This window comes from Capricornis sumatraensis, chromosome 4, assembly GCF_032405125.1.
Source record: "Capricornis sumatraensis isolate serow.1 chromosome 4, serow.2, whole genome shotgun sequence".
Lineage (NCBI taxonomy): Eukaryota > Metazoa > Chordata > Mammalia > Artiodactyla > Bovidae > Capricornis > Capricornis sumatraensis.
The window spans coordinates 141,510,618-141,519,154 of record NC_091072.1 but is presented as its reverse complement, the minus strand read 5'-3'; positions in this window follow the sequence as shown (position 1 = coordinate 141,519,154).

Sequence of the window (8,537 nt, the reverse complement as noted above, 5' to 3'; positions counted from 1 at the left end):
ATGCAAGCGGCGGTGGCTGCCTCCCTCCCCACAGCAAGCTCCACATAAATAGCCTCTGTGCTCGTTTGGCTCCTCAGCTTATTTCCACACCACCGAATGGGTAATGAAGGATGTTACAAAACCCAGTTATGAAAAAAGCATCAGTTCTTCAACATTTGTAAAGCGCTTTACAGTCGTCCTAGTATGACTTATAAAAACCCTTTGTGAAGTCCTGCTAGCCCCATTTTAGAGCTGAGAAAATTGAGAAGGAACCAGAAGATTAAGCCCTTTGGCTGATTTGCTGGAGCTGGGATCAGAACAGAACACCCCTTCCCTCCCCACCCCCACTGTTGTTTGAGGTCTGTTGTTTATCCACCGAGCTCAGCCTGCACTTTGGGATCATTACCATTTTAAAGCATTTTACTCTGGGTTGAGTGAATATTAAGAAGTAGATCACATTTCAGCCTGGCGGGTGCTAAAGTATTGTTTTTGGTTTGTTTTTCTAAGTCTTAGTAGACGCCATATGGGCTCCATTAACTTTACTATGCAGCACAATTTGGAAGATCGTTTCTTTTCCAAAATATTTTTCACCGTCATTTAGCATTTTAAAGTTCAGCACACACATCAACCCTTGATACTTGTTTTTCTCAAAGCTGTGCCCTTTCTCTCCCAGGCAAGGGGGGAGCGAGGGAGGCCATAAATCCAGCCAAGTGTATATTGTGTTATTGCGGCTGGGTGGGGTGATGGGGGCGGGGGAGTGTAACCTGCCCTTGCAGGACAAAGTCCTCCTAATGCAAAGGCTTTCCTTTTTTTAAAAAAAAGAGCAGCTTTTGGCTTCCCCTCTCCCCTGCCCCGCTTCAAGGCCAAAGATTGCTGATGATGTTGACTGAAGGAGATGAGAAGAAAGCCAAGATGCTCAGAAAACTGACTTGAGTTTCGAGAAGGGCTGCCTGGAAAGCAGGGGCAGGAGGGACTGGATAATTGTAGTTCCATGCCAGCTCCCCAAAATGCAACAGCCCCTGCTCCTCTTCACCGGGGGCATCCAAAAAGGAGGCTGTGTGGCAGCAGTGTTTGGTCTGTATGCCGCCACACCTGGTGGGCCCAGCAAGTGACACTGTAAGTGCTTTGTTATGGACATGGGCTGAGGCTGATAAACTTTGCACCATGTATAGTTTCATTAGTGCTTCCCCGATAGCTCAGCTGGCAAAGAATCTGCCTGCAATGCAGAAGACCCTAGTTCGATTCTTGGGTCAGGAAGATCCCCTGGAGAAGGGAAAGGCTACCCACTCTGGTATTCTGGCCTGGAGAATTCCATGGACTATATAGTCAAACACGACTGAACTTTTCACTTTCATAGTTTCATTAAATATTAAATAATGACATCTTTTGTGGGCTAATGGTTCTTCTGGAGTCCTCTCGTTCACCTATGCACCCTCATTGTCTCCCTAGCCACATCTTAGTTGTAGCATGTGGGATCTAGTCCCCTGATCAGGGATCGAACCCAAGCCCCCTGCATTGGGAAGGTAGAGCCTTAACCATTGGACCACCAGGGAAGTCCCCTTCATTCCCTCACTTCTTATATGCTAGTGCCTACCTCTATTTTTTTATATTATCATTTTAGATTTCTTAGGTTTTAGGTTTTTTTATTATTATTATTATGTATAAAAATGCATCAAGGGGATTCACTAGTAGTCTGGTGGTTAAGACTACGCTTCTACTGCAGGGGGTGCAGGTTCCATCCCTGGTCAGGAAACTAAGATCTTACATACCATGAAGTGTGGCCCATAAAATCAAATGTCTGGAAATGTGTGTGATCAGGTATGTGTTGTGATGGCTGGTCAGGGCTTCCTTTTACCTCTGATGCTGGGAGTGAGTTTTCAGCGACTGTGAGAACAGGCCAAACACTAAGGTGGCACAAGGGTAAAGAATCCGCCTGCCAATGCAGGAGATGCAAGAGACTTGGGATTCCTTCCTGGGTCGGGAAGAACCCCTGGAGAAGGGAATGGGTACCCACTCCAGTATTCTTGCCTGGAAATCCCATGGACAGCGGAGCCTGGCAGGCTATAGTTTATGGGGTCGCAAAGAGTCAGACAAGACCACAACTGAGCATGCATGCACGCGCGCGCGCACACACACACACACACACACACACACCCCTAGATCAAAAACAATAGCAAGTCTAGAAGAGGTTCAATCTAACAGACATTTACTGGCAACTTATTCAACACACGAGCTGGCAATACTTGTCGCAACATCAAAAGCAGGGATGGAGAGGCAGAGGAGACTGGGCAAGGCCTTCCATTCTCTGAGCTGTATCTTTCTTATCCCTCATTGCACTGTAGTCAGGACTGATGAGAAAAAAATAGGCGTGAGCGCCAGCCACAGGTGGCAAACAATAAGTGATGCTAGTAGATAAGAAGAGTGAGATGGAGTGCTGGTTTTCCAGTATTTCTCAGTATTGCTGCGAAAACAGACTGTCCATATAAAAAGGTGAACACAAATATAATGTTACAGAATCATGCTGCTGGCTCTTAACAAAGACAGCAGTTGCATATAAGCACTGACACAGAATTTAGACTTTAACCAGTCCTCTGCATCCTCATTTTTGAATATTTAATTGTAAATGGACATTTCTCATTGAGAACAGATGAAAAACAAAGGTTTACTGGGATTTCCTTGTTAGTCCAGTGGTTAAGACTCTGTGCTTCCACTGCAAGGGGCCCGGGTTCAATTCCTGGTCAGGGAACCAAGGTCCCACATGCTACATATGTGCACATGCTGGATTGCTCAGTCATGTCTGACTCTTTGTGACCCCATGGACTGTAGCCTGCCAGGCTCCTCTGTCCATGGGATTCTCCAGGCAAGAATACCGGAGTGGACTGCCATGCCCTTCTTCAGGGCATTTTGCCCTTCATTGCAGGCAGATTCTTTACCATCTGAGCCACCAGGGAAACCTATGAGGGACAGCCAAAAACAAAATGTTTACTAAAGATATTATAAATTACATAAGATATAATGAGATTGAAACTCAAAATTAAACACCTGCTTCCCCAATGTCTGAGTATGTGTATTACAAGATGTGCTATTTCAATAGAGACACAGTCCTGCTCACAGTAGGACAGCTTGGTGGAAAGAATATGAATTAGAAGGTTTGGACTCTTTTGCTAACCAACATTATAATCTGGGGACAGATAACTTAGATTCTGGGCTTTATTTTGGCAATAAATGTGCTTTAAAAGTTGCCTTAAAATTAAACAAAAATGTAGCCACGGTGGAAAAGAGTATGGAGATTCTTCAGAAAGCTAAAAATAAAGCTGCCAAATGATCCAACAGTCTCACTCCTCGGCAGACATCCGGACAAACTTATAATTCAAAAATATACATGCATGCTTATGGTCATAGCAGCATTATTCACATTGGCCAAGACATGGAAGCAACCTAAATGTCCACCAACAGATGAACGGATAAAGACATGGTATACACAGACACAGACACACACACACACGCACACACACACACACACAGGAATATTACTCAGCCAAAAAGAAGGCAGTAATGCTATTTTCAGCAACATGGATGGACCTGGACATGATCATACTAAGTAAAGTAAGTCAGAAAGACAAATATCAAATGACATCACTTATATGTGAAATCTAAAATATGACATACATGAACTTCTCTATGAGACAGAAACAGACTCACAAACACGGAGATGAGCAGGTGCCACAACACTGTACACCAACTATTCTTAAATAAAATAAACTTTGAAAAATTAACCGAAAATATAAAAGCACCCACAAAAACCCATTCTGGCAGCTCACCTTCTCTGAAGGCTAAATAAACTGTACTACTTTAACCCTAAGAAGAGAAATAAACATAATCAAAATGCTTATCTACTGATTCCTCCGCACATGGTCTTCATTAAAATAAGAGTACACATTTCATCACGGTACACCTGGATTGTATTCCTTTCTCCTAAAAACTATGCATAGGAGTGCGGTCCTGCTGGATTTTCTCTTCGTGATATAGAAGCTGTCACACATCCAGTCGATTACATTTCTGCCGGTCGCTGAAAGGCATGAACTTCAACGAACAGGTTTTAAAATTCACTCATGATCATTTATTGGGTGTAGTGAGTTCCAGGCACACAATGAATATAAAAGAACCAGAGGAGTATTGCTCTCAAACACATAATATTATATATAAACTGATACACCCTAAGAGACCATGGAAATGTCCTGCTGATGGTATATATCGAGAACTGTGCCAGAAATCCAGGAGGAAGAATACCTCTCCTGGGGGATGCTGGGAAGACTGCGGTGGAGGTGATGTTTGAGTTGAGTCTTGAAAGAAGAGTGGAAATTTGCCAGGTGAAAGGGGGCTATTTACAAGCAGAGGGAATAGGATGTCTCATGAAGTGCCTGGCACTTTTGTGAAATAGTGAGAAGGTGTGTGTAGCTGCAGCCCAGATTTCATGGGAGGGAAGGCAGCTGGAGGACAGTTAGGTTGGGGCTAGAACATGGGAGCCTCGTTAGTCTACAGTCACTGGGGGATCGGCCCCTACAGGTAATGGGGCACAGAGGTGTAATGCCTGATGTTGTGCTTTTAAGGGAACTAGAGGTTGAACGGAGGGAGTACGTAATCTGGGAGCAGAGGAAGGAGAAACAGGTTAGGGAGACCAAACAGGAGGCAGCAGTGGGAAGGGTCGACTTTGAGAAGCATTTTTGAAAGAGAATAGATAACACATGGTAAACACTGGCTCTGGAGGCTGAGGGACAGGGAGAACCCAAGTATGACTCGAAGCTGCTCAGTACAGGGGAGACTGGGTGGCTGGTGTTAACCCAGATGCGAGAACATGGACACGATGGATTCTCTACAAAGAGTGACCACTAACTTTGGCACAGGTGGCCAGTGACCAATCAGGAAAATAGGACAACAGCAGCTGAGAAGCCTGCTCCAGAATGAGACCTCTGATCTCTTAATTTCCGTGCTCCGGCTCATGGTATCTATTATTTGGTTCAATACTACTTGAAAGCTGTTATCTAAAATATGTCTGATCTCCTGCAAACTTCTTTTGTTGTTGTTGTTACACTGCTTATCTTTCCAGTTATAAGACTCTAAGAGCGGGAACTCTGGAGCCAGATCACCCAGCAACTTATTCTTGTCTTAGTCGATCAGCTGTGCCCGACTCTTTGTGAACCCATGGACTGTGGCGGGCCAGGTTCCTCTGTCCATGGAATTCTCCACTCAGGCAAGAATACTGAAATGGGTTGCCATTCCCTTCTCCAGAGGATCTTCCCAACCCAGGGATCAAACCCAGATCTCCTGCATTGCAGGCAGATTCTTTACCGTCTGAACCACCAGGGAAGACCTCACCCAGCAAGTAAGCTCAGGCAAATCAGTTAAGCCTTTCTGTGCCTCAGCTTCCTCATCTGCAAAATGAGGATAAAAATTCCTCATGAGGTTGTTACAGGAACAAAGTGAGTTAATATACGTAAAAGGGTACCTGGCATACAGTATAAGTATCTTGTGAGTGTTTGCTCTCCTTATTAATAAGTAATGGAATATTTGACTGGAAGTAGTACACATCAGTTCAGTTAAGTCGCTCAGTTATGTCCAACTGTTTGCGACCCCATGAACCTCAGCACACCAGGCCTCCCTGTCCATCACCAGCTCCTGGAGTTTACCCAAACTCATGTCCATCGAGTAGGTGATGCCATCCAACCATCTCATCCTCTGTTGTCCCCTTCTCCTCCTGCCCTCAATCATATTAGAGATTTATTTTCACAGAATAAGATTGGAAGTGGGCAGTTACAGGTTGGAGCTGTTGCTTCACCAACTTATCAAGGACCAGACTCTTTCCACATTCCACTCTTCACTGTCAGTTTGTTAGGGATTTCTTCTTCATGGTGGCAGAACGGCTGCAGTAGCTCCAAGTAGTAAGTCCTCACATAAGCATCATTCCAAGCAGGAAATAGGGGCTCTTTACCTTGTGCAGGCCTCACTTACCAAGGAGGGTAACCTTTCCTAAAAGACCCCAGTAGGTTTTCTTTCAGCTAGAAGGGTCACAGGCCTATCCCTAACTGCAGGAGGGGCTGGGAAAGAATCTGGCACTTCCAACCAATAAACAAATGAGGCAAAAGTGGAGCTGGGCTGCCTGCTGCAAGGAAAATCCACAGTGCCCCCCACAGTCTGGAAGCCAAAGATTTCAAGGCTGCCTCACTCAGGCCAGGGGGAACTGAGAAATAAGAACATAGGGGTATTCATCCAGAGTCAATAAGCTTCATAGGCTTTATCCTTCAGGTTTATCCTTTATTCCTTTATCCTTCTTTAGCTTTCTTTTTTAAAATAATTGTTGCTTGTTTGTTTATGGCTGTGCTGGGTCTTCGTTGCTACGTAGACCTTTCCCCAGCTGTGGCGAGTGGGGACTACTCTCTGGTTGTGGAATGTGGGCTCCTCACTGTAGCGGCTTCTCTTGTTGCAAAGCATGAGCTCTAGGATGCCCAGGCTTCAGCAGCTGGGCTCCAGCGCACAGGCTGAGTAGTCAAGGTGCACCGGATTAGTTGCTCCGTGGCATGCGGGATCTTTCCAGACTAAGGATGGAACCCAGGACTCCTGCACTGGCAGGTGGGTTCTTTACCACCGAGCCACCAGAAAAGCCCTGGTCGTTCGCTTTTGTGAGAGTTTGCTTTTTAACCTAGGTGAGTCACTTGATGAAATATGGAGAGAGGATATCTTTGAGCTGGGGGACCTTTCTAGTCTTCTCATCTGTTCTAGGCTGTCACTTTCCTTCGCTTGAACCAAAAGAAGAGGCACATAAATTTAGTTCACTTGGTCGAGAAGCTTGGATAGGCCAGTCACTCTGAAAGGTATTTCAAAGGAAACAGATGCAGGCTTTTCCCCTCTTTGACTGCCCAGTGCAGCATCTCACCCACAGTGATGGGTTAATAAGCAGAGAATGATGTCAGAAGAGCTATTCTTTCTCCCAGGAAAGGATGTCTCAGCTCAGCGGTTCCCCTACAATCCAAACCCTCACAGTCACAACCACAGGTGTGGCCCATAGCATCTCTTGTCCAGGTTCCCAATTCAGGTTCTCCATCACAAGAAAGACTGCAAGCTGGGTGGAGAACTACAGAAGAACCAGGAGGAGGCCTTTATAAAAGCCATTGAAAGCCTTATTTTCACTATCCAATTCTGTTAACAAAAAGAGGAGAAACGTTCAAATTCCAAGGCACTTAGTTACTAATCTGATTCTGGTGTACATGTGGATATTCAATAAATACTTGTTAAATTAAATTGAGTCAAGGTTTTATTTATTCAACCTACTTAAAGCTTATGTAAACCCCTTGGAGATTTGTGTCAAGCTGTTAAGTTGGAAAATATATGAAAAGTAGTATTTTCAATAGGCCAGCTTTCCTCTTAATGAGCTTTATGAGCTTAGTGTAAACCAGGGAGGAGGGGGAGGGGATACCAGGCAAGGGGATGGGAAGGAGGGAGGAGAAAAGCCAAGCCTGCTTCTGTCTTTGTCTACATTTGCCTTCCTGGGCTCTACTTATTAGCCAGCTACTGCCCTCTAGCGGTCACTGTATAAATTCTCACATGAATCCCACTTTTAACTTTAAAAACCCTGACGACACCAGGAAGGGACCAAAATCTCTTGCTTTGCAAGGTAGTAAATTAAAGTTCAGAGAGGTGAGGTGTCAAAGTGACCCAGGCAGCCTCCTGGATTCCTGGTTACCCCAGGTTCACTTCAGACGCTGTCATAACTAATCAATAAAAATTGCAGCATACTAATCAAAGGTCCGTAAAGTCAAAGCTATAATTTTTCCAGTAATCATGTGTGGATGTGAGAGCTGGAGCATAAAGAAGAGAGCCAAAGAATTCATGCTTTCAGACTGTGGTGCTGAAGAAGACTCTTGAGAGTCCCTTGGACTGCAAGATCAAACCAGTCGATGCTAAAGGAAATCAACCTTGAATATCCACTGGAAGGACTATTGCTGAAGCTGAGGCTCCAATACTTGGGCCACCTGAAGTGAAGGGCTGACTCGTTGGAAAAGACCCTGATGCTGGGAAAGATAGATTGAAGGCAAAAGGAGAAGGGGAAGATGAGATGGTTAGATAGCATCACCGACTCAATGGACGTGAATTTGAGCAGACTCCAGGAGATAGCGGAGGACAGAGAAGCCTGGTACGCTATAGTCCACGGGTTCACAAAAGAGTCTGATATGACTTAGCAACTGAACAACAATAAAATCATTCAATAATGCAGGCAGACCTCAGAGATGCTCTGGGTTCGGTACCAGATCACTGCGGTAAAGTGACTACGGTAAGAAAATGAGTCACACAAATTCTTTTGTTTCCCAAAGCCTACAGAGTTACGTTTATACCATGCTGAGTAGTAAGTGCAATAGCACTGTCTAAAAAAAAAAAGTATACACCTTACTTAATATTAAAATATTGCTAAAAAGAATGCTAATCATCATCTGAGCCTTCAGCAATTCATAGCAGTAATATCAAAGATCATTAATTACAGATCCCGAGAACCAATACAATATTTA